The 27,436-nt window shown below is 34.4% G+C and overlaps 1 long non-coding RNA gene across 2 annotated transcripts in view; it reads right to left on the reverse strand.

Annotated features, from left to right (window-relative positions):
* Window positions 1-4,687: 4,687 nt before the first annotated feature.
* Window positions 4,688-27,436, reverse strand: part of LOC105487790 (uncharacterized) — a 96,255-nt gene continuing 73,506 nt past the window's right edge. For both annotated transcript variants that reach the window (XR_011620625.1, XR_011620624.1), the window contains 3 exons: window positions 25,174-25,287; window positions 23,341-23,461; window positions 4,688-4,852 (listed from right to left, as the gene is read on the reverse strand). This is a non-coding gene — a long non-coding RNA (uncharacterized lncRNA). The remainder of the gene's footprint in view (window positions 4,853-23,340; window positions 23,462-25,173; window positions 25,288-27,436) is intronic.

Genomic DNA, 27,436 nt, shown 5'->3' on the forward strand with positions numbered 1-27,436 from the left:
TGCTCAGCCAGCATTTTACATTCAAAACTTTGTCTTTGCTAGCAACTGCACTTATTGAATGTTGCCATTTATATTCAGGAAGAAAAAATGTATTTTATTATGTCAGTAGGAAGTTTAATATGGAGAACTAAGCCAGGAACCTAGCAACAGTCAACTCTGTCTCAGAGCTTGACCCTTTCCAAAAGGACAAATGAATTGGTATGCCATGTGAAAAATACTTTAATGTTCTCAAGAAACAGGCAATAAAAAACAGCCTAGGTGAAATTGGCCAGAGGATACAATATAAAAGTAAAACACCAGAATCTGAAGTATTCTACTCTCTCCATCTCCTGCATTCTCCTCTCTCTCACTCCCCTCTCACCCATCTCCGTCTCTCACACAAACACAAGCGTGCGTGCGCACACACACACACACTACTGAGAGATCATTTATGCACAAAAAACTTTATACTTTAAGTTCTAGGGTACATGTGCACAACGTGCAGGTTTGTTACATATGTACACTTGTGCCATGTTGGTGTGCTGCACCCATCAACTCGTCAGCACCCATCAACTCGTCATTTACATCAGGTATAACTCCCAACGCCATCCCTCTCCCCTCCCCGCTCCCCATAATAGGCCCCGGTGTGTGATGTTCCCCTTCCTGAGTCCAAGTGATCTCATTGTTCAATTCCCACCTATGAGTGAGAACATGCGGTGTTTGGTTTTCTGTTCTTGCGATAGTTGGCTGAGAATGATGGTTTCCAACTGCATCCATGTCCCTACAAAGGACATGAACTCATCCTTTTTCATGGCTGCATAGTATTCCATGGTGTATATGTGTCACATTTTCTTAATCCAGTCTGTCACTGATGGACATTTGGGTTGATTCCAAGTCTTTGCTATTGTGAATAGTATGCACGATAATCTTTAAAGTCTGTGTTAAAACATATCTGTTAATCACCAAAATAAACATATGATCCAAGAGACATGATAGAGAAGCTTTTTTGAAAATATTTTTACATCCATCCTTCCTTCCTTTCTTCCTTCCTTCCTTCCTTCCTTCCTTCCTTCCTTCCTTCCTTCCTTCCTTCCTTCCTTCCTTCCTTCCATCCATTGGCTCTACAAACATAAATTGGCATTTGTATGAACTGCACTATCTCAGGATGAAAACCCAAGCAGTGTTTGAGAGGAAGCTAAAATGTCACATATGAAAGCACCTGGGCTACATATGAATAATGTAACCCTATTGAAGAGTGTGGGGAAGTATAGAATTAACCAAATTACTTTGAGGAAGGGCTTTCAACTTTTTCTCATTCAATATGATACTAACTGTCAGTTTGTCATATATGGCCTTTATGGTATATGTTGTTTATATGCCTAGTTTGTTGAGTTTTTATTATGAAGGGTTACTTATCAAATACTTTTCCTGCCTCGATTGAAATGATTATATAGTTTTTGTTTTTAATTATCTTTATGTGATTTATCATATTTATTGTTTTGCATATGTTAAATTATCCTTGTATCCCTACTAAAAGTGTTGTTTGATCTTGCTGTACTGTCTTTTGAGGTGCTATTGAATTCAGTTTGCTAGCACTTTGTTGAAGATTTTTGCTTCCATGTCTCTCAAGGATATAGGCTGCTAGTTTTCTTTGAGGTGCATGATTAGATTATTTATTTGAAACTTTCCACTTTTTTGGTGTAGGCATTTATTGCTATGCACTTCTTTCTTACTGCTGCTTCTCCTGTATCCCACAGGTTTTGATATGTTTTGTTTCCATTTCATTTAAGAATTTTTTAAATTTAATTTCTTAATTACTTTTTTTTGAAGGTGGCATCACCCCCTACCCAGCGTTAGAATGGCAGCAAGGTTACTGCCGTTCCCATTAACTCTATGACATTAACTCTAAAATGTCATTAACTCTAGACATCTTTATTACAATGTGCCATGGGAAGACCTTTTTGCATTTTATTTATTTGCTGTTGACTGGGCCTCCTTTACCTGGATATTTAAATTTCTTCTAGATTTAGATAAATTTTTATCCATTATTTTGTTAAATTGGTTTTCAAAGCCTTTCATTGTCTTTTTGCTTTCTTGTATACTGATAATTTATATATTGTTCACTTTATGGTGTTCCATATATGACACAGACTTTGTTCATTCATTTTTATGTGACTGGCTTATTTCAAAAGACCTATCTTCAGGTTCTGAGATTCTTTCTTTTGCTTGATTTGGACTGTTGTTCATGTTTTTTAATGTATTTTTGCAGTTTATTTAATAAATTCTTCAGTTCCAGATTTTGTGTTGATTCTTTATTTTAATAATATCTATATCTCTGGTAAATTTGTCATTCATATCCTGAAGTTTTTCCGATTTAATTGTATTGTTTTTAAAAATTCTCTCGTATCACACTGACCTTTTTAAGAATCATAATTTATATTCTTTTTCTGGGTTTTTACTAATTTTTAATATTGGGATCAGTTTCTGGAGAATTATTGTGTTCCTATTTGTAATAATTTTTTTCATGTTTATTGTATCCTTAGATTGATATCTGCACATCTGATGTATCAGTATCAAAACTTTTGAATTTGCAGGGAAGGGATTTTTCCTGAGAATGAATGTATGATGTTGGTTGAGTAGAACACTTTGGTCTTGATTCTAGGAGCATTCCATAGTGTAGTGTCTGATCATTTATTTGTGTGTAAACAGCCTCATTGATTCCTGAGATTTTCTCAGTGGTTTAAGGTGCAGTTATTAGTAAAGGCTGTGGTGCAGTTTTATTGGGGACTGGGACACCAGGTAGGCAAACTCCAGTGTTGACAGCTGTAGGCTGTGTGCCTGTCCTTAGGCCCCAGGTGTCATACACTGTCACCAGTGTTAGTAGTTTCAGGAAAGCTGATTCTTGGAGCTCTGGATGGCTCAGATAGTGGTATCTATGGGGAGAGTAGGTGGGCAGGTCCTTTGTCTCCTGAGCAATCAATGTAGCATAGACAATCACAGTGGCAGTGGCAGGATGACCTTTTCAGTCCTGAGTGGTGCATGCTTGTGTTGGCAGTGGCTGTAATGGGCTAGGCAGGTCAGTCTCCAGGCATGCAGGTAGTGCATGCAGGCAGACACCAGCTATGGAAGTAACAGCAAAACCTCAGGTCCCCAGGAGAAGTGTTCAGGTACCAATGGTGGTGATGTGGGCTGGGCAATCCCTGGGTGCCTGGATTATGTGCCCTGGCATGTTGGGGAAGGGTGAAGCCAGGCTTGTCCTCATCCACGCCAATGGTACGTACAGCTACTAGCCATCTTAGTCAGTGGCAAGGTGATCTTCAGGCCACCAGCAGAATGCTCAGGCTGGGGATGGCAGTGGTCTTGCTGCCATTCTAACACTGGGTAGGGGGTGATGCCACCTTCAGGGACAGCAGCCTAAACTGATGGGTAGGCAACACACACACTACTCATGCCTCAGACCCAGTGGTGCTTGTGCCTCAGTCCTGGGTGTAGTAGCCTGATTTTACTTATGCGTAAGCCCTGGAGTAAGCAGCCAGCTCTTCTCTTGTGCCTCAGACCCAGTGAGGCAGGGCTGCAGGATAGTACACTATCTGTTGGGGCAGAGCTCTAGAATGGTACCTTACTCATTCCTCAGTCCTAAAGGTGGTGCAAAGGCCTATGGTGTACTTCCATCCCTGGTGTGGTAGCTTGTGGCTGTTTATATCTAAACCTTGGTGGCAGCAGCTCATGCTTCTTTTGTACCTCAGTCCTGGTACCACTGGAATCTATAATAATGCACAGGATTTTTGTTGCAGAGTTTAAAAATGGTCTTTTTCTATAGCTGCTACGGTCTCAGAGAATGTGAGGGTCTCAGCCTGAGTTTTCTCCCTGGGAGAGTGCCATCATAGAATCTTCCAGTAGCTTCCTATGTCAGTTGCAAGGCCCAGGCTTTTCAGTGGCTAAGATTCCAGGAGTGAGAATGAAGCTCATTGAAGGTCTCTCACCCTTTCCCGGGATTGAGGTTTCTCTTGGCTCCCAGACAATCTTGATCAAGTGGTGATTTTTGAATCCGGATTGTAATTTTCCCATGGGTCCCAATGTTTTATTTGTACTTTTAAAAGTTAGAATCATTTCTGCTCAGCAAAATGGACCATGTATACTTCCCATTTGGGAAGTTTTTCAGAACAAAGAAGAAACATGTAAGCTCTCCTGGAGATTGTAACTTGACTTTGATATTTTATTCACTCTTCACAAATTTTTCAGTTGGAAGAAATATTAATAATTAAATGATATTTATTAGACTGCCTTCTTCTATCAATCTATCAAGAATTAGCAATTCACCCACCTATGATTAACTGCTACCTTGATGAACTACTTAGGTTATTGAAGATTTGGCTAATAAACTCAAAAACAAATTTAAATTTCTGTAACTAATTGTTGATGAACTAACTAGTGGCTATCTTAGTACAGTAAAATTCCTTGTTGGCTACAAAGCTATTAACACAAAATATAATAAATTTCATAACTACGAAAATATTACTATTGTGAAATATTGAGTGAATCCTTAAGTCATCAATCCTTTATCTGGAAGTCTTACAGCAATGTCTCTGGAATGCCAAAATGGTGAATAGGTGTTTTATAATTAGTAGCAATAACAAAAATCTTTAACTTATGAAATGCTTACTAGTGTCAAGACATATGTCAAACACTTAATATATGCTGTCTTTAATCTCTACAATATGAAATGAACTAGATATTATTTGCATTCCATTTCAGAAAATAAGACAGATTAAGCAGTTGATACTAACCACATGATGAGCATGCAACGGAATCCAATTTCATCTCTAATATGTCTAATCCCAAATCCTATGCTTGTGGCATTTATGCTGAAGTGCTGAAATAATGAAGGGAAATATCATATTTATGCAAACAATCAAATGTTTTATATCGATTACTTTAATAATTTATAGAAATAAAGTGTATTATTGTATAGCATTTTTGAATTTTGTTTATTTAAGAATTAATGGAATATCTTCTATATGTAGATGATTGTGCCATAATAAAGAAATAAAATTACAGTTGACCATTGAACAATGCAGAAGCTAGGGGCACTGACCTCTTGCACAGTGAAAAATCTGTATATAAGTTTAGATTCCTCAAAAACTCAAATAGCCTACTGTTGATCAGAAGCCTTACTGATAACATAAGATGTGTTAAAACATTTTTTGTGCTATATATATTATATAACGTATTCTTACAATAAAGTAAGCTAAAGAAAAATATTAAAATAATAAGGAAGAGAAGGTATATTTTCTCTTAATTATGTGTTAATGGATCATCATAAAGGTTTTCATCCTCATTGCCTTGAGTAGGCTAAAGAGAAGGAAGAAGAGGAGGAGCTGGTCTTGCTATCTCGGGGGAAGCAGAGGTATAAAGTGGAGGGGGAGGCAGGAAAGGCAGTCACAATTGATGTAACTTTATGGAAATACATCATAATTTCTATTTGGAATTTTGGCTTTTTATTTCTCTAAAAGTGTTTCCATATGATACCAATTCTTCCTCCACTATTTGCTTTAGATTCAGTGCTTGTATCATAGAAGAGTCCATGTCGTAAAACAAGTCTAAGACAGGCTTGGCTAACCAGAACCCTTCTGGCATGTTGTCTAATATCAATTCTTTTTCTAACTCTGCTTCTTGTATGTCTTCTTCTTCATTGTTTGGCACTGGTTAGGAAACACTCATTTCCCTCAAGTCATCTTTTACTAATTCCACTAGTGTGGTATGTAATTGATTTTGAATTTCTCCAGGATTAATATCTCTAAAGATTAATATCTACCCTTAACCTTTTTGTCATATCCACAGTCTCTTTCCTAATTTCTTTGATTGGCTCTATTTTAAACTAGTGAATACATGCAGAACATTTGGACCCAGTTTTCTCTAGCAGGAATTTACTGTTTCAGGCCTGATGGCTTTCACATCTTTTTGTATCACTTATTGCATCTTCAATGGTGTAATTCTTCCAGACTTTTATGATGAACTATCAGAGTTCTCTTCCTTATGGTCGGCAATTCTTTCCATGGAATACTGTATATAATGATCCATAAAACCTTTATGAGCTCCTCTTCTATAAGCTGAGTTTGAGATGTTGTATTTGGGGGCAAGTAGACCACCTTGACATTTTGGTGTTGAAGTCATGGAGTTCTGAGTTGCCAGGGGCATTGTTCAATACCAAAAGAGCTTTAAAAGGCAAGTCCCTTACTGGCAAGATACTTCCTGACTTCAAGGACAAAGCATTCATGTAACCAATCCAGAAAAACCTTTCTCATTGTCCAGGCCTTCTTGTTGTACCACCAAAAGACTATTAGCTCAAGGGTAAGCAGCTTTATTGATAAGAGAAATCCTGATCATAAACTGGACTGTATTTGCACAAAACAGTAATGTTAGCCTATGGCTTCCTGCCTTAAATCCTGGTTCTTGTTTCTCTTCCTTACTAGTAAATGTTCTTTGTGGTATTTTTTCAAAAAATAGGGTATTTCCATCTGCTTTAAAAAAAAATAGATTCAGGTAGCTATCCTTTCTCTTCGATGAATTCTTAACATCATCTGAACCATCATCTGCTGCCTCTTGGTTGCCAGAAACAGCTTCTCCTGTTATCTTGATATTTTTAAAACCTCTTTCTAAAATTATCAAACCATCCTTTGCTGGCATTGGAGTTATCCAGCTTCAGAGCCTTCACTTTACTCTTTGCTTTAAGTTGTCATATAATAGTTCTATTTTTCTTGAAACATATTAAAATCTATAGGTATTTGTTTCTTATAGCAATCTTTCACTCATATAAAAACTGCTTTTCAATACACGATAAAAAGGTATATCACATAAAGTACAAGATTTTTACACCTGCTGATATAGCTGCAATGATGGCTTCACAAATATTTTTGTACTTTTTTATAATGATTCTTATGCTGGATTCATTTATCTTGCAATGGCAGGCAATTGCAACTGCAGATTTCAATCTATGGTATGTAACAAGCAATTCAACTTTTTCTTGTGAAGTTAAGACCTTTCTCTGCTTCTTGCCACAACTTCCACCATCAGTAGTGGTGCTTCATATGGGTCTCATTGTATTATTCAAGGTTTATGTTATTGCACTAAATATGATTTTAAAATATGTGAGAATTGTGAGAGATCACTTTTTACTGCAATATGCAATTTACTGGAGAGACGAACTGCTCATATGAAGATGATTAGCGAATACTTGAAATACTGGGGCTCACAGCAATAGCAACAGGAGGTGACTATGAAATTATGACAGTAGCATAATATGTACTGTAGTTATTTTTAAGCAGTTATTATTTAATACTCTATCTTTATATTTGTTTACATTTCTCTCTACTAGTAAATGGCACCATGTAGAGTCTGCATTTATGTGTCTAAGTTTTGATCAATGTTAACTTTTTATAATGAATTTGTGTATGGTAATAAATAATAAAATATGCTACTATGCATACATATTTCATGCCTTCATAGCATACCCTTTTCTTAATTTTCAAAAATATTTCTAGGCTATGTGGTTTGCCTTCACATATTTTCAAATTATTACCAATCTCCAAAAAGTTTCTAACATGTTTATTAGAAAGCTGCATTTAAGTGTTCTATACATTTTAAACCCATATTACTCAAGAATTAACTGTATATTAATTTTACAGGAATGTAGATTGAGGTTTAGAGACGTTAAATGATTTGCCTGAGATCTTATAGCCAGTAAGTTCTGGAAATATGACTCAGTCATGCCTGTATTTCAAAATGTGCTGATACTTGCTGCTAAAAGTACTTTTTTAGTTGGCTGGAAAAATAAAGGCAATGAGTGGATGTGGTAAATGGATTTCTTTTCTATCTATGCGAGCAGTTCACTTGAAAAGCTATTAACAAATACTTCCTTAGGCAAGAAATCTATTTATTAAAATTGACAGAGTAGGGATTAATGACAACAATACTCACAAACAATCCTTTCTGACTAGCACTTTTTACCTATCATCCCATCTACCTTGGGCCTCAGACAAGAGGCCCAAATCCAAAGTTGTTTGAACTTTCTCTTTAAAATAAATGAGTTCAACTTTTTATTCATTTATTTTTCTTTTTTTTTTAGTAACTTAGTTTAATAGTTTCTTTCGGAGGAATGGCTGGGCCTTTGACTAATTTCTGTCTATTCATCTATCTTGATTCCGAGAAACTTAAGAATCAAGTTGCCTCTGAAAGCATATTCATTTGAACAACATTGAGATTAGATATAATTTTGTAATTTTTTGTTCATCAGAAATCAATCTTCCTTTACAGTAGTTCATTATACCCCAAATTGGCACATCAGAAGTGAATAAGCTGTTCTCATACTGATGCAGCAAAACTAGAAAAAACTGAGATATTTGTTGTAGTTAGCAATTGTAGCTTGGAGTAATGCTACATTTAGTTATGTTATATAAAAATGCTTAAACCTTAATTTGTTTCCTTATTTTCTAAGACCATGGAAACCTGAATGCTATGTTAGCAAAATTTCGTCTTGTTACCTCCTCTAATAATTTAGGGGAAATAATAAAGTTACTCTAATTGGTAACTTTCCAAATGGAAAACATAGTTCCATTGTTGGGGACGCACAAGAAGGATTTTCTTCTTGTCTCTAGATACTATGCACATTTCAATTTCTCTTAAGTTGAACATTACATTAACTACATATTACATTAACATTTTAAAAACTTTATTTTCAACAAAAATAATACTCTCCCAAAGTGACTACACATGACTCAAATTTATTTGACTGAGCAAAGTAGAATCAGGCAGATATTTGAGTCCTGTGATAGTTCAAATAAACACAAAGGGTTATAGTTTTTTTTTTTTTTTTTTTTTTTTCCCAAACTACTTAGTGTTATTAAATTGGACAGAGTGGGGATTAATGACAAGAATATTAACACAGAATACTTTTTTTTTTTTTTTTTTTTTGAGATGGAATCTTGCTCTGTCGCCCAGGCTGGAGTGCAGTGGCGCGATCTCGGCTCACTGCAAGCTCCACCTCCCGGGTTCACGCCATTCTCCTGCCTCAGCCTCATGAGTTGCTGGGACTACAGGCGCCCGCCACCTCGCCCGGCTAATTTTTTGTATTTTTTAGTAGAGACAGGATTTCACCGTGTTAGTCAGGATGGTCTCGATTTCCTGACCTCGTGATCTGCCCGTTTCGGCCTCCCAAAGTGCTAGGAGTGCTAGGATTACAGGCTTGAGCCACCGTGCCCGGCCCAGAATACTTCTAAATCAGCAATTTTTTTTTTCTTTTCTTTTTTTTTTTTTTTGAGATGAAGTCTCGCTCTGTCGCCCAGGGTGGAGTGCAGTGGCGCGATCTCCGCTCACTGCAAGCTCCACCGCCTCCCGGGTCCCCGCCATTCTCCTGCCTCAGCCTCCTGAGAAGCTGGGACTACAGGCGCCCGCCACCTCGCCCGGCCAATTTTGTTTTGTATGTTTAGTAGAGACGAGGTTTCACCGTGTCAGCCAGGATGGTCCCGATCTCCCGAACTCGTGATCAGCCCCCCTCGGCCTCCCAAAGTGCTGGGATTACAGGCATGAGCCACCGCGCCCGGCCTAAACCAGCATTTTTTAAATCAAGTGTTCCACACACCCTGGGCTTTGAGATGTGTAATTTTTCAGTTGACTAGGTACATTTTATACCTACATTACTCTGTTAAGTTTATTATTTGCCTCATAGGAGAATAAGATTCCTTCTTTATTAATCATAATGATCATACAGGAGATCTTATTTATTCATTTAATTTTAGCTACAAACCCGCAGGTCTGTTCTGTATGGTTGTGCGGTTTGTGTACCACACAAAAGAGCTCAGATAAAGGAGTCTCCGGAAGCTCAGATAAATGAGTCAACTGCTAGAATTTTCAGTTCTGGTGTGAGGACTAAATATTTATAGAAGATGTCCGGTGTTGCTGTTTGTAATTCACACAAAGGAGCCTATGAAATCAGTGTTTGAAAGATGATAACTTATCCTTCTGTTTCCTTAATTTTGATTCATTTTTTCAAAATGTGTTATTCTTCTAGTCTTCACCATTATAATGAGGTTACATTATATCTAGCTGTTCAGACCACAACCTGGAATCACATTAAACTACAAAATTTGTTCATGCTCCTCATCCAATCTACCAATAAATATTATTGTTTCTGCATTTAAAAAATCTTGACTTTGACCTTGTTTACCCACCTCAGTGCTACTTCTCTAGTTCATGTCACTGTCCTTTCTTGCCTAGAGTATTTCAGTAACTGTCTGAGTAGAGCTCTCCCTTTCAAACTACTCTTTCTCTAAAAAAAAAAAAAAAAAATGACCCATTTTACATACTCATAGGGGACATATGATAATTAGTTACATGCATAGAATGCGTGATGATCACGGATATTTGAGGTGTTCATCACTTTGAGTATTTATCGTTTCTACGTGTTAGGAACAATTCAAGTTCTCTCTTCTAGCTACCTTGAAATATACATTTGTGTTAACCATGGTCACTCTACTCTTCAGTAGAAGGTAGAAAGTACTCCATTTTTTTATCTCTTGGTCTCACTCAAATCGTCTACCACAAATGAGCCAGCGTAGCATACTGAATATCTAGGTTTCATCAAGCCAACACTAATACCAATAGTTTCACAAAGCATGTAGACTGAAGTTCAAAGTCCTCCCTTTACCCTGGAAGACCTTGTAATAAGAGAGGTAAACAGAAGCAAAATTTGTAGAAAAAGAGAGCTATTGAAAGACATCTGTTTTAAATATAAATGAATTGGAGACCTAACTATTACTTAAGGTTGCTGTGGGGCTGGTGGGGACAGTGTGTAGGACGATATTAAAGGAAAAATATTCAAACACTTGTTAAAATGGTAAAGAAGGCTTTAGTAAAAATGATCACAATAAGGGTCAACTCTACTGCTATAAACAGGAGATTGGATTCAACTCTGAAAAAAGCAAGGACAAATAGGGACGTATGTAGCCAAAGACTGAGAGAATGGTCAGTGGATAAAAAATTATAGAGAAGAGACCTTAAGGGTAGGGTAATTTTTGCTAAACTTGTCTAACAAGATTCTTGCTAAAATCAGGCCAAAGACTTAGACATCAAAGGTAGGGGTCGAAGAACATGATTAGATATCAAGGGTGATTCAGGGTATGAATAATTGGGATTCTTTGTTAAAACTGAGCTGGTCAAGCCAAAGACAGGATGAGGGTCAAGGTTGAGGGCTAGTGAAAGAGGGTTCAGAGAGCTAATATTTAATCAAGGAGAGAGTCTATGTCCATAGTTAGGTTAATTAGGCAATCTGATAACAGTCCTATTTGTGACTAGTTACTCTGAGTACAGCTCAGGATAATACAAGCTGAACATTGACACTCCATTTTCAACCTGTGAAATGTATGTAGGTAGATGTGTGTCAGGCAAAGCTCAGAGTCTCATATATCTCTATGGGGTAAGAAGGAGTAAATGAAAAGTTGCTGTGAGCTGGTGGGTCCAGAAGGTATCATCTGAGACAAGGATTCAGAGTGTATGGCTGACTTTGAAGCTGATGGCCACTGATGGATCCATGGACACAAACCACAGTTGTCATACTGCCTAATAAATCAGAGCTGATAAAACAAAAATGCAGTATGAGAGAGGTCAGTGGATAAGACTCAGTTGTGGTACAACTGTGCCACTCTTTAATGCCAAAATAATACATATGTACCACCCTTGGCCACAGACTTAGAAAATCCCAAGGAAGCCAGGAGAAATTAAAAATGAACAAACTTGAGTTGAATCAATTTGATATCTGAATTGATCATACTTAAAATTGGAATTGCTTGCATGACCTTGAATTGGCAAGATAAAGTTTTAGAGATTTTTCTGTATAGGAAGAAATGAAGGCTTATATGTTCGGTTCATTTGAATAAAGTTCTAGAAAAAATAGTTTTATTTGCAACACCTGAGTACTGTATCGTAATTGTAAAATACGAGAAATGCATTTGTAAATGCAAGAAGAAATGTTATTGGAAATAAGAAATTAAGATTTTATTTTAGCAATATTAAAGCCAAGCATCTTAAAACGTACAATATAAAATGTGGCAAGGTTTACCCAGATTTTTCCTTAAAGCAATGTAAACACACCCATGACTAAAATTTGCCCAAGAATAATATTTAGGACTCAAATTTGTTTTTATTTAAAGTAGATGTCTTTCAATAACTGTCTTTTCCCTCAACATTTAGCATCATATCTGAAAGAAGTCTCTGACTAGTTTTTAAAACCACTGGCAAATTTTATTAATATAAGTAAGCTAATCTGTAGCAATCATCCATTATTTCTGATTTTCAGTATTTTTTTTTAGTACTTATCAAAGATCATTATGTCAGTGGCACTTTGTGAAATCATAAAATGTATGTGTAAAGAAAGAATGTATTTTATTTTAAAATATGTTGTTTCTCTTGGCAATATTACCACTCATTTCCTAAACAGGGATGAAGCTATACCAATCCAAAGACAGTATAAATGCTCTTATAAAATTAATAATATCTGAGAATCTGTTTTTGTTAATGGTTTGCCTGTAAATATGAATGTTGCTAGGACTTAACTTTGGTTACTAAGGAAGACTCTTTTATTTAAGTAATTTGTGAGCACTGTAGTTAACAGCTAAATTTCTCTTGGGAGTGGTGAAAAGCCTGTATCCTTTGGGATAATAAAATATCTTCTTTATGCTTGAAAACTTAATGTATTCAGGCTGTGTCTTCAGGGACACTACACAATTATAATCTTAACCATCATTCTACCTTGGGAGAATAAGCCTGTAAAACTAAGGGCAGCTTTGATGGATGGTTGCTTAGGATGAAATGCTATGTCGTTTCTGCTTACTTCTCCTTCTAAGAGGCCTCTCTTTCAAGTGAGTAAGGAAAATACTGAGACAACAATCATAGTTTCTATGTAGAAGGAAGCTTTCAAAATCACTTTTGAACTTAAAAAGGAAAAGCAAGAAAACTACCCAATAATATGAGAAATATCTCAATCCAGTTATGACTTAATAATTTTAAATTTGAAAGACAAGAGTCAATGATCTTCTTGGGGATTTACAGGAGCCTAATGAATAACAGAGCTCTATTTTCCTGTTCCAGTTTTAAATCAAGAAGACAGAATGAACGTGGACAGAACTCAAAATACCACCTTTCTTTTGATAACTTTACTTGTAGTGTGAAGCTACAAATGGAATTCTGCTGTTACTCTTGAGTCTGAGAATCTGTATTTAAAGGACCATGCTTTACCCAGAGCTCCTTTTAACCAGAAAAAAAAAACAAAAAAAAAAAACCAAAAAAAAACATATCCTTGTCCTCGACAGCATGTATTGGTTAAAGTGTTCCAGAATCACTTGCAGGTGTGATTGAAATTAGTTAGCAACTATTCTTTTTAGATGTCAAAAGTATATCTCAGGGTCCTTTTAGTCCCAATTTATTCCCTTCTGTTAAAATGCCAATATTTGATGCACTGGTATGCCATGTTAATTCCATGAAAGTTCTTACGACTAGTCTTTATTGGACAACAAGATATAGTTGAGAAACATTTTACGTTTGTGTCAGGACAGAATCACCACACTTCTTCATGTGATTTTCCTAAGGTTGCTGGTCAAATTTTCTTTGGCTAGGGTATTAAATGTGACACAGGTCTGAAAAATGATGGTATCTTTGAGCCCTGGGAACCCTGATGAATCTGCAGATTGACCTGTGATCTAAGCCAGGAATTACAGAGAAAGACAAAGGAGGAGGAGAAAGAAAAAGGGGTTGGGGGGCAGCAGTGGGGAGGGGCATAAGCCTGGAAATAATATTGATTTGAAATTGTCATAATTGCTGCCAGGTAAGAAGCATTTGTCAGAAATAATAAAGAATGAGGCCAACATATGGAGACAAACAGGGAAAGGAGGAAGTGCTAGTAAACAAGTATGATGAGTGAGGAAGAGATTGCATAACCAATTGCTTATTGTTTGAATTTCTGGTTCCAGCAATACCAGAAGTCACTTCTACTTCCTGATTACATAAAATCAGTCAATCTCCTATTTACCTACTATTTGGACACAGGGACTACCTTTGTTTAAATTGACACTTTGATCATTTGTGAGTGAATTATGAAAGATTTCTTATGGTTTAGTGGAAGGAAAGAGCAATAAATTAATAATAAAAACATCTGGGTACTAGTCTTGGCTCTGATATTTATTATTTATATGATTATTAGCAAGCCACATATTCATTCTGAATATGAGTTTCCTTATCTCATGTGAGAAAGACACTTTACCTTTACACTTTATAACATTTGTTTAGAGTCAAATAAAATAAAATTGGTTACAATGTGAGAACTGGCTCTGTCAGACTCAAAGCCTATGGTTTTTTTCCCCACTTCTCTGCAGTGTGTATGTGTCTATCTGAGTACAAGCCCATTACTAATGAGACTATCTAGTGTCATATCCATAATCCTTGTATATAAAAACCTTTTTGGCTTGGAAACTGTCTTTCTGCCCTCCCATATTCAAAAGTACTATTTCATGTCAACAGTCTTTGCCCAAAGAGAATTAGTAACCTGAATCATTAACACCATAAGCTATTTGCCTGCTTCCAATGGAGAAAGGTAAAAACAAACAAACAAAAAAAAAAGATGAAAGAAAGAAAGGAAAGAAAGAAAGAAAGAGAAAGAAAGAAAAAAAGAAAGAAGAAATAAAATAAATTAAATAAATAAATAAAAGAAAAGAAAAGAAGAAAGGAAGGAAGAGAGAAAGAAAGAGAAAGAAAAAGAAAGAAAGAAAGAGAGAGAGAGAAAGAAAGAAAACCAACTCGGATTCTCTGTAAGTACTTATTTGCTTTGACAATGCATTTATGCATTAAGAGTCTTCTATAATCCTGATGCCTCCAGCTTATTTCATTGTCGGGTGTACTATCTCTCAGAGCAGAGAAGGTCAGAGAGCTCCCAGGGCATAAACAAAATAATGGAACTAATGAATTACATGACAGTTAAACTGCACATATTTCACATTAAATGGATAGCTTCGTTGGTTAGTTTAGTCACACAGCTGGTCAATTCACTGCATTAATCAGCTATATTTGATGTTCGAACTGACCAGTATGATAAGGCAAATGGCCAAACTGATTGTCTAATGTAAACACTGTTAAAAGAACTATTTTTTCTCAAATTCTGGAGACTTAGAAATACATTTTAATTTATTAGAACTTTTCTGATAATTGAAAAATGTGTGTATAACCCAACCCATGGAAAATGCTGCACATAACCCATTGGTGATGCATTTTACCATTCACTGTACCATGCGCTTGAGAGAACCAATTTATAATATTAAACGGATTTTGGTAATTGAACTAATTTGTAAATTTTATTTTTTAATTTTAATTTTATTTTATATTTGGAAACAGAGTCTTGCTCTATCCCCCAGACGGGAGTGCAGTGGCATGATCACAGCTCACTGCAACTTCCATCTCGTGGGTTCAAGGGATTCTCTTGCCTCAGCCTCTGGAGTAGCTGGGATTATAGGCACGTGCCACCACACTCGACTAATTTTTGTATTTTTAGTAGAGATGAGGTTTTGCTATGTTGGCTAGGCTGCTCTCGAACCCCTGACCACAGGTGACCCGCCCACCTTGGCCTCCCAAAGTGCTGAGATTACAGCCATGAGCCACTGTGCCTGCCATAATTTGTAAATTTTATATTAAATTCTGCACTCTAAAGCTTTTTTCAGAGGCCTTTATCTTTTTTATGTAGGCAATAAACTCTAGAAAAGTACTTTAGATAGACTCATGATAAATTCCAAAATGTTGCTGCCACTGCTATCTCCTCCTAATATCTAAACAATTTCAGCCCTAAAGATATTAAGAAACTGAAGCCACAGGTCTTAATAAAAGTAAATGTCCTGGGTAAATTACTGTCACATCATACGTTTTGAACAGCCATAATTTCCTCACTATTGTGCTTCTCTAATAATCACCTTCAAAATAATGACTTCAAGATATTTTCATCTTTTTTCTTTTAAGACAGAAAAACAAGTGCACATAACTTTGCAGACAAGTATATTTTAAATGTTTATAGAGATAGACACCAGCATTTCTCCTACAGGATTGTTGCAAGAAATGTCCAAGTTTAAAAAGCACTATGAAGAGAGTTTCAAAATATTTATTGATAACTTGTGATATTATTTTAATAAAAATCTGCATTAGTATATGGATTTTCTTTTGGAAAATGTCTTATTTCCTCCCTTATTTCTGTGCATGTTTAATTAATGAGTTCTAATTTAGCATTTTCTTTCCATAAGCTAATAGGTATTTCAAATACTCTCTTTAAATATTCCTTCCTAGTACAGTGTAGCCAGAAGACAAGCCTGGGATTTTAGAACTAGAAGCACTTGAAGAGATCATTTAGGTCATCTCTGATTTTTAATTGTAGTGGAACTTAAGTCCCAGAAGAATTTAATGAAGTGCCCTTTTCTAGTTAATGGCTGCACAAACATAGGCATTCATGCTTTTACCTATCCTTGTAAAATATCTTTTCAATTAAAATAATTTTAAAAAATTCTGTTTAAAGGCTTCCTTCAGGTTTAACAAATAAATATTCTTAGGGCAATGAAAGAACAGTTTTGTACCTCAATGCAGTTTTAGTCTCTGAACTAGGAGGGAAAGTGATTGAATTGAAGAAGAGACTGAAAAAATAATGTAACTTTTTTTTCCTTTCATAAACGTTTTCTGTTGTCACTGGTGCTGGGAAGATTAGGTTTAATACCTTTTGTGTATGTGTATACATATGTTGTGTTGCAAATTTGTGACTAAATGACAGTGAAACCAGGGATATCTCTTTGTTGATCTGATCATCAATTAAGTAAATATATGTCACATATGAGGGGTAGAATAAGAACTTATCTGTAGATTAAGGGAAAAAAAACTCTATGTGTGAAATTAGAGTCATATTCATGTCTGCTGAAGAGTTATATTTACTCATGTATATATTTGGAGATATAATGGGTTATACTTGTTTGCATTTTATATTAAATAAAAGCCAGAATATATATAATACATTGTTTTTCCACAAGCCAATTTAATTCATTTTATACAGAAAATTGAAATTTACTTCTTGGTTTCTCTTAAACTCAGACATTACACTAAATACTATGAGCAGTAGGAGATTCAAAACAAAGAATTATTGGAAAAAATAGGCTTTGAACTACACTTTAGAATACTATATGTCAAATTGACCAGCCAAAAGAGCTGTAGCCTCTGACCCAATAAAGAAAGTGGAAAATCATCTGGGGGCTACCACTGGACCTCTGAGTTTGGCATACTGATCTTAATGGAATCAGAAGGTGGCTGACACCCCAGAACTATACACAAATACCAGTGAAGCTGGAAACTGAACTCTCCAACATATCTACACGCACAATAATTGTATTTTCATAACTTGCTTGCCATCAAATAGCCAAAAATCAGTAAAATTTAAAAAGGGCTGACTCCCAAATTTTCCCTTCAAAACTCTCGTATGAACCTATCTAATTGAAAGAAACTCCGTCACATCCAGTACTGCAAGAGACTCTATGAAATGAAGTCTTTAATTTTCTGCCCTCACCATACAGAAAAGTGCTTTGAGGAGGTGGTAGAAATGAATCAGATCAATGGACTATATCCAACACAGCTTCTTGAAATTCCTCCAGTGCATGTGTAGTTCTAAAATCCTGTTCTGATTTGTTTGTCTAAACTACTAATAGCCTGCTTAGCTGCTTACATTTTCAAAGACCAGATATATTCTTTATATACAATCAGCCATTTTCCTAATAGGAGTGGATATATATCAAACTACCCATGATTTTAAGTTTTCTTGCATTCTACTTTCAAACCCTGACAGTGTATAGAAATCCATGGTTGCCCAAGATTTCCTATATCTTATTGTGCTTTATTTTTAAACAAGAAACTAAAACATCTGGCTTTCCTGTCTTAGGCAGTCATTTGTCTGAGATTGAAACTTAATACCTTTTTGGTTTCAGGTATATATGTGTTTTGAATTTTTAAGCAAAAGTAACAAATCATAGATTTCTATATGTAGCATTTTCCTTGTCCTAAAAAAAAAATGTTACCAACTTAGGTTTAGGATTTTGTATTAGTTTGCTAAGGATGCCATAAGAAAATACCGAAGATTGAGTGGCTTAAACAACATAAATGTATTTTCTCACAATTCTGGCGACTGTAAGTTTAAGATCAAGATGTTGGCAGATTTGATTTATTGTGAGACCTTTCTCTTCAGCTTGCATATAGCTTCCTTCTCACTGTATCCTCTTGTGGCCTTTCCTCTGTATATGCCCATGCCAGTATTTATCTCTTCCTCTTCTTATAAGTACACCATTCATACTGGAATAGGGCCCAACCCTTCTGACCTATTTAACATGTATAAAGACCCTTAATCAGTCACATTGGGGTTTAGGGTTTCAGTATATACATTTGGGGAGAATACAGTTCAGTCTGTAAAAAACTTACGCAGGGTATTGCAAATAAAGTAAAAACACAAATAATTATTAATATCAAATTTCAAATGTAAAACTTTTAATTATAAATAAAACCTACTAAATCCATGATTTACTATGAAACAGGATTGCACTGGATAGATGTGGCAATATAAACTATAATTATAATATTATTTAAACTTCTGCCACTATGTCTAATTATTTTTACGATTACAGTCTTTCAAATAAAGTATTCAACCCAACTGACAAATTTTATTTGGAATGTGATAAATAGAGCATATTTAACATCTTAGTTAAAAATAAATGGAAAGTTCATATTTTAACTTTTATCACTACATCTAGTCCAATCAAAGTCTAATTCAAAATGACTTCTAGTTTGTTTATATTTCTGGTGTGTTCAGAAAAACCTTAGATGAAATCTACCTTTTGTAACTATTGATCTAAGAAAATATATCCTATTGGATTATTTAATAAATATAATTTTAAATCAAATATTTATTTAGATTCCTTTATACAAACTAATTTTAATTATTTTCTCGGATGTTTCCCTCTCATCCACATAATAGTAATAGTAATTTTTAGTAAACGATTAAGATGTAATCATATTGAAAATACAGATTTCTTTGTTCTCACTTTTCTTAGATAAATGTAAGTTGTAGAAATATTAGAGAAGAGATTGAAGGTATTTAAAATAAAGCATTTGTATGATATTTTGCTCTCTTGCTAACAGTTCTGTTTTCAATTATATTTTCTAATTAGAAGAGTGTTATATATACCTTCGCCTCATCACAACCTTTGTTTAGGCGTGGGAATTAGCAGTTATATAGAGCGTGGTAATTAAAGCAAGTAATGTAAAGTAAGACAATTATTCAGGTTATCGCCTCTCTTCCACAGGAGTAAACGTATGTCACATTTCCACAAGACAACTAGAGATGTGTTAATTGCTCTTTGTGACTGAATCCATCTAGTTCTTACCCTTACTCTTCTATTCCTCTTACCATATCTACAACACATCCTTTTAACATTTTTTTTTTCAGTTATTGTATTTCAGGGTAATCTTCAACAAACTTGTACACATTTACGTTCAGTAAACTAGATAGACACTTGATATTCACTAAAGATATTTCAAGATCATAATTCCATGTAAAAACATATATTTTTTAATTTTAGCATTACCATTCTTCAAATAGAATGACATTTTCAGACAATTTAGATGTGCAATGACAGAACTACATTATGAGAAGAAAACTCAACAACACCTAGAAATATTGATGCTGGGAAATTAGCTAAATGAATTCAGTAGTGAACGTACTTTCTCCCGAATGTTTTCTTTGTAGTCCACGTATTTAAAAAGATAAAATGATTTGTTAAAAAATAAAGTAAGTCAAATACCTTCAGCATTTGAGATAGATAAAAGTTGAGATAGATAAAAGCAAGAGAAAAGTAACTTCGTTAGATTAATTTGGAGAGTTTAATAATAACGAAGGATCTCTCTAAAGATTTTTACAAGATTATGCTTGTAAAAATCTTTCTGGCGGTTGGTTAGAAAATATTTTAATTAAGACTTTTCTATAACAGTTGATATTTGTGCACAATCATATCAAAGTATGTGTATGGCTTGTCATCTTGGTATTTATGATGGTGTAGTTAACCTAGTTTAATATGGTCTGGGTTCCATTTCAGAAAATAATCAGTTGAAGTGAAAGAGGCATTTTACAACTCAAGGTTTCTTTTACATGATTTAAATCACTGTTTCAAGAGAAGTACATTAGTAGTGATAAGAATGGGCAACTATAAGAAAAAGACAGTAAAAAATGGCTGGCAGAAAAATGTCACTTAAGAGCTTTATCCAGTGAAGGGATGTTGTCAGGTACATTTGCTAATTAATAACTGATTCTGAGAGGTAAAAGTCAGCTTCCCGAGTTTTGGTTCCTGATGGTCTTTGTAGTCTTGAATCTTATTCATGGACTTTTGACAGCTCTGCTCCATGAAAAATTTTCCATTACAAGCAGTATTTCATCAGAGAGAGTACTAGTGGAGTGTTTTGACTAGGAGACTGTGAGACTTCTAATATGGAGATTCTTTTTTATATTTCTGATGAAACTTGTTAATTCTACTATTTGCTTTCACATGTGACATCAATTTTTTCTTCTATAAGCTCCGTACAAAATAATTTTAAGCCTTTTGCACATAATTATGTGTTTTATTGCTCCCCTTTTATATTATGATATATTGGTAAATTAAAAAAATTGAAAATTTCAGTTATCAGAATTAATATTTTAAAGAATATCAATGGTTCTACAATTTAAATAGGAATAGAAATTGTTTAAAATTTTTTTGAAAATCTCAATATTTTCAGAATTAATGTTTTAAAAAATATCAATGATTCTAAAATTTAAATAAGAATAGGAATTGTTTAATAATATTTTTTGAAAATTCCAATATTATCAGAATTAATATTTTAAAGAATATCAATGGTTCTACAATTTAAATAGGAATAGGAATTGAAACATGTTTCTTTTAAATTAGTGAAAAAAATATTTACACACTTTCAAAGAATTTACACATTTGTAAGAACAAATAAATCAACAAAATTATATGACAGAAACTTAAACTCACTTTTATGCCTTTCTATATTTTTTCCTAAAAATTCACCACTTTAGATAACACACTCATAAGAAATATGAGAAGATTGAGGACAAATTACATAAAGCAGTAAGCAACATAAATGATTAAGAATTTCAAATAACAGCTTAATTAGGGAAAATTAAAATTTAATGCATATATGAAAATATTAGTGAAAAACAAGGTAGAAATCAGAGAAGCTTCTGTGAATTTGAATAATATACTCTAAGAAAAAGTAACTATAATTTATCATTGAAATATTTTTAAACTAATAAAACGAACGAAAGAATAGTATTTATCTTGAATATCATACCTCAAACACTATACTATTTCATTCTTTTTTTATATAAGAAAAAGGGTAAACACGAATTCATAATCACATAAAACAAGAATCAAAATTTTAAACAATATAATGTAGGAGCATGTATTATCCTTCCAAAGTATAAATAAGATATTCAAATATATCTTCTCCTAAGTTGTAATGTACTTCAATATTTGTTTTATTAAATTTTAATTGCCCCAAAATGAGAGCTATGATATTTAAATGTATGAAACACTTTACTGTTAATAAATAAGATATATGATAGCTGGTAGGGAAATAAATAGCAAAACCCATTTTAAGAGCCTAACCTTGCCCCAAAACAATGAATATGTAAACCATGCCAAGAGAGAGATAAAAAAAGTAAATGTGTTCAATAAACACCAAAAGATAAAGTGGTATGTACAGAATATAGGCAAAGTAAATACTAGGTACAAATATTTGTAGTTTTTGGAGAGGTAAAGCAAAAAGTCATGGAAGATAACATATCATAATTCAATACAACTCAAGAAATAAAAGAAGGTTTGAACTTATAATTCTAAAGACACTGCAATAGGCCTGTGAAGCTATTCTTGAAGGGACAACACAAATGTCTAATCTAGGAAAAGTTTTGAGAGCATTGCTCATCCACTTTGCCATTCATCTTTCTTTTCCTTATGTTAGCATAGTCAGGTTATATCTATGTACCCAACATACTTTGGCTGATTGACATTTATACCTGAATATTGTGTGGGTAAGCTTACTTATCCTGGAGGCAGACTGGCTGGATTCAAATGCTAATTTCATCAACTACCACATACGTTGGGGCAAATATATAAAGCTTCATGCCTCAATTTCTACTTCCTCAAAATGTGAAAAATAATAATACGTATCTCATCAGTTGGCATCAATAGTATCTGTTTGTTAAATAAATAAATAATAAATATAACTAAAATGTGTGCTTGTGAATATTGAAAACATGAGATGATATATCTGGAAGAGTTTGAATATTGTTAAGCTAGACAAACCTAAACTGGAAATACATTTCCTATTAAGAATATTAACTAAAAGTACTTAGTAAAAAAGAATCCCGCCTTCTTTAGCTAAATACTTTTGTGGAAATAAATGGGGAAAAGAATACTAGCTTTGACTTAAAGGACTTTTACTTATTACCAGATGAATATGACATAAGCAGCTCAAATGTTCTGAGTCTTTACTCTTATCTGTAAAAATATTAAAATTAAAAGCTAGATTAAATTGCAATTTTCCTTTAGCATATGTCTTAAGAATGACAAACATGTTTCACTTAATTTTAGCACAGTATGTAGAATTTTAAATATTATATTAATTTGGAAGAGTATACATCACAATCAGAAATCTTTCAAGTTAATCATCACAAAATTATGTAAGAATAAAAATATGAATATTAAAATATCTAAGGCTAATTCATATTTTATTCCCCAAATTAAGTTGGAGTAAGATAATTTGACGTTATTGTTTTGAACATGTACATGAAAAATTATTGATTAATCCATTAACATCTTTTAAAGGAACCATGAAGAAAAACCACCGTAAACATTTTGGAAAGTTTCGAATAGATAACTCTGTTAATGTTCTCTGCAACTTACTTTTCTCTTATCTTTGTCTATCACTGACCTACAAACCTTAAACTGAGCTCTTATATTAAGTTAAATAAACATATCTTAAAGCATGCACATTTGCAATAATTATTGGGATTGAAATAGCGTATTATTTTATAAATCATCATTGCTTATTTTTTAAAAATGAGTTAGTGAATAATTACCTCCTACTTTCATCTATGTTAAATAAAAATAGGTTATTTCTGTAGGCTAGGTATTCAATAAAATAATTAAAGGCATATCTTTATAGATCCATGCATTTTTAACAAGATTATAGAATCACCTGTAGTCCCAGCTACACAGGAGACTGGGGTAGGAGAATTGCTTGGGCTCGGAGGTTGAGGCTGGAGTGAACTGAGATTGTGTCACTGCATTCCAGGCTGGGAGGCAGAGTAAGACCCTGTCTTTAAAAAAAAAAAAAAAAAATTATAGCGAACATATTGTCATAATTATGCAGGACTCCCACGTGAAAAGTCTTCTTCAATGGCACTGTAAAAGCTGCAGAAACATTGAGCATTTAAAGAAAGGACTCACAAATGTATTACCTATTGTTATGGATAGAATCGTCTCCTTCCCAAAATTTGTATGTTGATTGAAGTCCTAACCACCACAGTTTGTGACTATATTTGGAGATAAGGTTTTTCAAGAAGTAAATGAGTTAAAAAGAGGTCATAACTCTGGGTCCTAATACAATACGACTGATGTCCTTAAAAAAGAAATGATTAGGACACAAATATATACAGAGGGAAGACCATGTGAAGACACAGGGAGAAGATGGCCGCCTGCAATCCGAGACTAGAGAGTTCAAAAGAAATCAACCCGGCCGGGCGCGGCGGCTCATGCCTGTAATCCCAGCACTTTGGGAGGCCGAAGGGGCCAGATCATGAGGCCAGAAGATAGAGACCATCCTGGCCAACATGGTGAAACCCCATCTTTACTAAAATTACAAAATTAGCCAGGCATGGTGATGCGCGCCTCTAATCCCAGCTACTCAGGAGACTGAGACAGGAGATCACTAGAACCCGGGAGGAGGAGGTTGCAGTGAGCCAAGATCGCACCACTGCACTCCAGCCTGGTGACAGAGTGAGACTCAGTCTCAAAAAGAAAAAAAAAGAAAAAAGAAAAGGAAACCAACCCTACTGAAACCTTCATTTCAGACTTGTTGGTCCAAAATAGTAAGAAAATAAATTTATCTTGTTCAAACTATCCAGTATTTTGTTATGCCAGCCTTAGCAAACTAATGTACAGTCACGAATTACTTAATGATGGGGACACATTCTGAGAAGCATTCATTGTTAGGCAATTTCATCCTTGTGCAAAGGTCATGAGTGTAGTTACCCAAACCTAGACAGTATAGACTACTACACACCTAAACATGTGGTATAGCCTCTCATGCTCCTGGGCTGCAAACCTGTACAGTATTCTACTGTAGTGAATACTATAAGTAATTGGAACGTAATTATGTTTTTGTATCTAAACTTAGAAAAAGTACCGTAGAAATGTGGCATAAAAGATTAAAAAAATGATTTGCCTGTATAGGTCACTTACTATGAATGGAGTTTGCAGGACTGGAAGTTGCTCTGGATGAGTCAGTGAGTGAGTGGGCAGTGAGCGTGAAGGCTTAGGACATTACACTACCGTAGACTTTATAAACGCTGTATACTCAGACCACACTAAAATTTATTTTTAAAAATTTCTTTCTTCAATAATAAATTAACATTCGCTTACTGTAATTCTTATAAGCTTTTAAATTTTTTTTAACTTTTTGATTCTGTTGTAATAACCTTAAAATACACATTTTACAGCTGTACAAACATATATATGTATATATTTATGTTATGAGATTTTTTTTCTATTCTTTTAATGTTTTATTTACTTTTTAAGCTTTTTGTTTGTTTGTTAAAAAAGAAGACACAAACACAAACATTAGCCTAGGCTTACACAGGGTCAGGAATATAAATATCACTTGTTTTCCGCCTCCGCATCTTGTCCCACTGGAAGTTCTAACATGTTACTAGGTGAGAGGAATTTCTGACCTCCATTATAATCCTATGAAACACTGTCATATATATAGTTACTCATTGTCCAAAACAATATATGTGGTACATGACTTTACCTGCTTGAAGTACCCGCTTTATGTGCCATTGACAGTCACTTCCTTTTCCTCTTATGCACTCTCATCTTTTTTTCTGCTCCTATTTCTCCTTTTCCTGTAGTTCCTCTTTTTTATCTGATTTAAGTAAACAAGAGAATATTCTCTTACTTATGTCTTGTTATTATGGTAATTCTTCCACTTTATGAATTTATACATACTGCAATGAAATATATGTTCAAAGTGATTTTCAGAATAATTGCATTATTTATTTTTTTTGATGGCATGGATCACATTGTCCTTTATGTTGGTTGTTGCTCTTGTTATTAAGTGCAATTGGAATATCACTTTTTCTATCAATTTCTTCACTATTTTTACAAACATAGCTATCTCGCCTATCCCTTCCTGTAACAGTATTGCTGGTTTGCATGGCTCCATTTGAAAGGTTTAGTTATGTGAATATCCTTTATACTAATAACTTAGTAATAATACCATACTGTGTGGTGACCCATATTATAATTCCCACCAAAATTATAGCAACAAAGTTTTCCTTCCAAACTGTCCAACCAATGCAGTTATTTGAGGCTTTATATTTAAATAAAACGTTTACTTTACTTTTAGTCATAAAATCTAAGTTTCTGCCTCCTGTCATGACTAGATAACTGCTACCAGCAATTCTTTCCATTGTCAACAACTAGTAGACTGGAGAAAAGAATAAAACAACTTTTTTCATATTTGGACAACTGGCTACGAAGAAGTGATTCCTGAAAGAGGGAAACAAATGAGATGAGCCCCCGCAATTGTACAGGGTTTTTACTTGGAGGTATTAACCATGTCATAGCATCAGGAGGGGAGTAAAAACCCAAAATTACTTTCCGGAACGAAGCAAAGATATATAAGATTGAGAGGGTGACATGAGCCAGAATTTGTGGAGTAGCACTCTAGAGAACATAAATCTATTCAGAAAAAAAATCAGGAATCTGTTTAAGTCTTGCTTTGTGTCCTTGACTGAATGCCAAGATGTGCTGTAGAGAATCAGATTCTACAGGCTCAGAAAAAATATGACTACCAGGGAAATAACATCTACTGAGGAGCTGGTACAAGATTTAGAGACATTTTGTTTCTGATTAACGAGAATTGAAGTCTTTAAGTATCAGCTAATGTATTCAGTAGATATACCAATAAAACTAAGAGAAGGACTGAAGTTTAACTAGACCTAACCTGTATATTAGAAGCTATTTTAGATCTACAAAAACATGTCTTCAAAAGATCAATCTGATCTGCCAAGAAATAAGCTACCTGGTTTTTTTAAATAGCCTAACATTCTTTAAACAAAAATTTAAACATTCAAGGCATAATTTGCAATGTTTAGCATATGATCTAATATTACTAAACATGACAAAAAGAAGAAATACATCCCCTGTAACCAAGAGAAAAATCAGTCAATAGAAATATTTAGGACTGATAAAGATGAAGACAAAAATCAACAAAAAAATTTTAAAATGGCCGGGCACGGTGGCTCACGCCTGTAATCCCAGCACTTTGGGAGGCCGAGACAGTCAGATCACGAGGTCAAGAGATCAAGACCATCCTGGCTAACATGGTGAAACCCCGTCTCTACTAAAAATACAAAAAAAATTAGCCAGGTGCAGTGGCGGGCGCCTGTAGCCCCAGCTACTCGGGAGGCTGAGGCAGGAGAATAGCATGAACCCAGGAGGCAGAGCTTGCACTGCACTGCACTCCGGCCTGGGCGACTGAGCAAGACTCCGTCTCAAAAAAAAAAAAAAAAAAAAAAAAAAAAAAAAAAAAAATTCAAATATCAATTGTAGATAACTTTTAGGTCATTAAATAGATATTATCAACAGAATGAATAGAAAAATGGAAGCTCTATAAAAACTAAAATGCAACTTTCAGAGGGAAAATAGCTCTCCTATTGAGCTTAAGAGAATATCAGACACTTGGTTGAATTTGACAACAGTGAAATCGAGAACATAGCAATACAAACTGTCCAAACTTTTGAGGAATGGAGAGAAAAATATGAGTCGGAAAAATTATGAGACATGTAAGAATATATCAATCTTTCCAATATATGAATAAATCAAGTTTAAGTATTTCAAAAGAATTGGAGAGAAAAAAATATTTAAAGAAATGATACCCAAGATTTTTCTAAATTTCATGGAACCTGCATAAATAACATTATAACTAAATCCCCAAAAAACAATAATGAAAGCAGTCATACAAGTAGTATTGGGAAAGTGAAGGATTAAATAAAGGGAAACAAAAATAA

The sequence above is a fragment of the Macaca nemestrina genome, chromosome 3 (assembly GCF_043159975.1).
Source record: "Macaca nemestrina isolate mMacNem1 chromosome 3, mMacNem.hap1, whole genome shotgun sequence".
NCBI lineage: Eukaryota > Metazoa > Chordata > Mammalia > Primates > Cercopithecidae > Macaca > Macaca nemestrina.